Below are 5,015 nucleotides of genomic sequence, written 5' to 3'. Positions count from 1 at the left end.
ACAGCTTTAACACCCTTTTTAAAATCTATTTTTGACTGATCTCTCTCACAGTTTTCCATCCATCTTTTTGCTCTGTGAACTCCATGACCTGTATATTGTCAAAAGCGAGGATTTCCATCATGTTTTACGTATTAATTCCCATTGATCTTCGTAGTGTTGAGTCTTTACAGCACTTTCAGCAGGACTGAACTCATTTTGCATGTCACATCCCACATGTTTTTTATTCCAAGAGAAAGGTGAAGAGCATAACTAAAAATTTTATCATCAGAGTTGCCAGCTCTGAAATGGAGCATGCTAAAATCACTCACTTGGAGAGACTAATCTGAAAAATGAGCATTCCTGTMAGCACTGAACAAGACTTGAACAGCACAGAAAAACGGAGACTTTTTGAAGCTAATTAAATTGCATAATGACATTCCATCAGGAATATTTTTTTCCTTCCCTATATTTGGCTTTTAAAAATGGTTTCAATCATAGCTTGATCACATGATGAGAGTATTTCTCTTAGCAGTACAATGAAACAGTAAAAGCTGTTTCTTGACTCAAGTGATACCAATGGAGTAAAAAMTTCAAGGTTTGTGCCTGAGAATAATATATATTTTTTAAAAGTGTGGTATAATAGCTACTTATTAAAAAACAGTAAACAAATGAGGAATTTTGAATTTATAGAGATTTGTATTGTGGCACTTGTGTGCATCCTACCATAAGATAGGGCAATATCAGAATAAATAATTGCATCTGCTCAACATGATCCATGGTTAAAAAAAAAAAAAAAAAAAAAAAAAAAAAAAAAAAAAAAAAGTTAAAAATTAGAGTTTGTGATTGCAAACTGCTGTTTCATTTCTGCAACAGTGTTTGTATCTGGCTTCCAACTTTTTTTAAAATAAATGCAAGCACCTACCATATTCTCACAGCTATTCTCATAGACTGCTGGTTTGGATCTTTCTGTGTTTAAAAAACTGACAGCAGTGCAAACTGTGGATAGGTAATTACCTATATTTATTGCTCCTCTCCTACTTTCTTTCACTTGTATATGTTCCCTTAAAATGAGAAAGTGTTCTGAATTTCAAGATACAGGTGTATAGCTTGTTTCCTGGCCAGCTTAATAAATTGCCTTCTMCACTTAGTATTTGTAACCAGATTTTCAAAGATTGGTTTTGTCAATTTGCTAGAGATTGCTGAGCAGAATGATCAATTATACAATTAAGTTTCTACTTCACATGATGTTGCCTAACCTCAGTTCCTGATTATTCTGAGCCTGCAAGAAATGCTCATTCTGTTACTCTGTTGGACTACTAAAGGAGGGGACAAGTTGTATATAGAAAAAAGTTATGTTATTGCTGGTAAAAAACCCAAAAAGAGTGCAAAATAATTTCCAAAGTATGCATGGATCTGACAAAAGAAAATTATTTTGGTATAGGCGACTTCCCATATTACCAAGAGGATTTTCTCATGAATACCATGAAAATAAACCTGTATTTATGGGCCACATGAAAGCTCTTAATCTCTTTATCTTGTCTTATCTGGGTAACACCACTGTCTATGCAAGGAATGTTTCTAAGCACCAATACTGGCAGCAATAATAAAAATGTGGAAATTAAATATATTTTAAACTTTTCCTGTTATTTGCAATCAATTTTGACTCTTTGTTGACTACAACCATGACTAAAGCCATGACTATAGCTGACTATTCCCTCTTGAGAAAACAGACACAGAGAAATTACTAATTTGACTTTATCTTAGCAAGCTGGTATAAAAGAGAGGTAGAATGAGGAGTCAGCATTGCCTCCAGTCTCATGCTTTACCCATAGACACAGAATGCAGATGTAAAAAAAAAAAAGATTGTAAAGAATGAAACTCCTCATAAAGCTGGGGTTACTTCTAGTCGACTGATACAACCTGCATTAGAAATCCCCTGGAAACAGCGGGCATCTCCTACTCTTTATGGCAAATTAGTGCTACTGGCAGTGGAAACTGGGTCTTTCCTGGTGCCCTGAGCTCAACATGAGTGTTGATGTATCAGAGAAGCTTCTGCAAGAAGACATGAACGTAATACTTGATCAGTTAATGTCTTCTGTAGTTTAATCTGTTGATTCTTTGAAAGTGAGGAGGTCAAGGAAGAGAAATATAATAAGAAAAGGAAATATAAAACATAAAGTAGATGAAAGCTGAGGTGAGAGTAGGTATCATAACTTCATTTCCTATGCTGAAGCTACTAACTGGGTGGTTTCTACCGTGAAATGGCCATGTTCAAATACAAACATAGAATTCAAAATTATTCCTTCTCCAGATAAATCTCACAGCCAGTATTATGAAGGAGCAGAGCAGCAGCACAGCTCCTGGTAAAATTGTTTTCACAGGAAAGTAAGATTTTGCCAGGAACATCACCAACATTAAACTCTGAAAGCTCCAGGTCTGACTGGACCCAGAGCCTTTGGGGTGTCAGGCAGCACTTTTATTAAAACAAATGGTAGGGAAACTGAACAGAGTGGTAGTCCCACCAAGCAGCTGATGCATCTGCTAGGCACAATATAYTTCAGAAATTATATCTGATTGCATTTTCAAAATACAATTTTTCAGAAGTTCCATGATTCTTTTTTAATGTCTCCTAATTTGCTTAAGTCTAGTTGAAAGTGAGGAAACAATGCCCTTCCAGATGTGRCATCTGTTATACTCCATGTGTGCTACTGCAGCTTCTGTGTTTTCTTCTTGGTCTGTACCTACTGTAGGAGTTTTTTATATTTAAGACTTTGACTATGACAAWGAGATGAAAGCAAAAATGCCAACAAAGAGAAACAATGTTTTAAGAAATACAGACAAGGAAATATAAAATGTGTGCAGTGAATTGGGATGTGGAAAGAAACACAGGAGGGGAGAARTGGAAGAAGAACTTTCCCAAAATATTGGCTCCTACAGTCTTCCCAAAAATTTCTTACCTGTCATCAGACAATTTGCCTTAAGCACTCAGAAAATGGTTCATCTGCTTTTCATGATGTCATATGAATAGAAGCCATGTTTCAATCCCAACTTTCAAAACATTAGCATGATTTTCAAATAATACAGTTTAAATAACATAAGAGAGTTGTCCCTGACTTTCCACTGCAAGGAATTAAATGTACAATACCTTATGGTTTTAGTTTGGCAAGTTTCCCAGTGCCTCGCTAGCGTTCATGTGGAATGCATTTCATTTGAGGCATGGATTAAGTGGGGTATAACTGACAATGCTCTGMACATTTTATTGCAATATATCTGTTRGGAACTAATCTGAAAATGTTTTCGGTTGTCATCAAGCAAATAAAACTTCTSTATCCAGATGAATTGGTCTTCAAATCTTCTCTAAAACTGGAAATTATATAGATAGAATTTCATTTTTTAGAACAGATTTAGCCATCTGGCAAATTGGTTTTCTCATGTATTTTCACTCCATTAAAATTATGTAATTGCATCATACATTACATGTATGCAGTTTGCTTCATTAAAAGCAATGTAAATATTAAAAGTATCTATTGCTTTTATAAGAAATAGAGTATCTAGCAGGACTAGAGCAGTGATTGYCCTTGTACTCAGCACTGGTGWGATCACGCCTTGAATCCCATGTCTCTCACTAYGAGAAAGACATTGAGGTGATRGAGCATGTCCAGAGAGTGGCAACAGAGCTGGGGAAGGGTTTACAGTCTTATGAGGAGTGCCTGAGGGAGCTGGGGGTGTTTAKCCTGAAGAAAAGGAGGCATATGTCTCTCTACAACAACYTGAAAGGAGGCTGTAGCAAAGTGGGGATAATTATTTTCTCCCAAGTAACACGCAATAGGAAAAGAGCAAATGGTCTCCAGTTGTGCCCRTGGAGGTTTAGATTGGATATTAGGAAAAAATTTATTCATGAAAAGGGTGGCCAGGCATTGAAACAGACTGTCCAGGGAWGCGGTGGAATCACCAGCCCTGGATGTGGCACTTTGGGACATGGTTTGGRGTTGGAATTGTCAGTGGTGGGTTAATGATTGCACTTGGTGATCTTCAAGGTCTTTTCCAAACTAAATGACTCTAAGTTTCCAAAGTGTTTGACACAATTAGAAGCAAGAAAAAGCAAGAAGGGGGGAGTAGGAAAAGAAGTGTCAGTAAAGGAGAAGGATGGAAATTTTCATTTCATCTTCCCATTGTTTCCTTTCCCTTTCATCCCTCACTTTTTATCCTTTGGTTAGGAGGAAACAAAAATAAGGATCATTATCCTARATGTCAGGAGAGAAGACTTTGACATGTTCAGGGATCTGCTTGSAGGAATCTCWTGTAAAGGAGAGCAGACCAAGAGAACTAGTCAGTTTTAAAGCTCACCTCCTTCCCTGCTGCCCAGGAGTCCCTTCCCAACGGTCAGAAAATCAAAAAAAAAAGGTGGGAGCAGCAAAAGGAAGATCAGAGGAAACATGGGCCTGACAGTGGATGAGGCAGAGTATGTGGGGACAAGGACACAGAGAAGAAGATAGAGAAAGTAATTCTGGAAACATTTCCAAACATATGAAAGAAAGTGACTCTCAGCAGTCCACATGGATTTATAAAGGAGTTTTGGGTCCAGTTCTGGGCTTCCCAATGCAAGAGATATGGAGCTATTGGAGCAAATCCAGTAAAGAGCTGTGAAAACAGTGGAGGAATTGTGGCATCTCTCATCATCTCAGGGGAGGCTGAGTGAGCTGGAATTGTTCAGTCCAGGGAAGAGAAGGACTACCTGATGGGGAGAGAAGAGAGAGCYAGACTCTTCTCAGTGGTGTCCAGTGGCAGGATGAGAAGCAATGAGCACAAAAAATTGTATCTAAATACAGGAAAATGTTTTCGTGCAGTGAAGGTGGTTGAGGAGAGAAACAATGCCCAGATTTTGCCCAGAGATGTTGTAGAGTCTCCAGTCATAAGAATATTCAAAATCTGACTGTCATAGTCATGAGAAATGGGCTCTAACCTGCATGAACAATGAGTGGACTAAATGTTTGTAGTGCCTTCTGTGATTCTATAAATCTGTACTTCTTATTTTT

Source organism: Malurus melanocephalus, unplaced genomic scaffold (genome assembly GCF_030028575.1).
Source record: "Malurus melanocephalus ecotype Western Australia unplaced genomic scaffold, MMel_1.1 scaffold_4, whole genome shotgun sequence".
NCBI lineage: Eukaryota > Metazoa > Chordata > Aves > Passeriformes > Maluridae > Malurus > Malurus melanocephalus.
The sequence above is the reverse complement of the archived record's forward strand: the minus strand, read 5'-3'. Positions refer to the sequence as shown.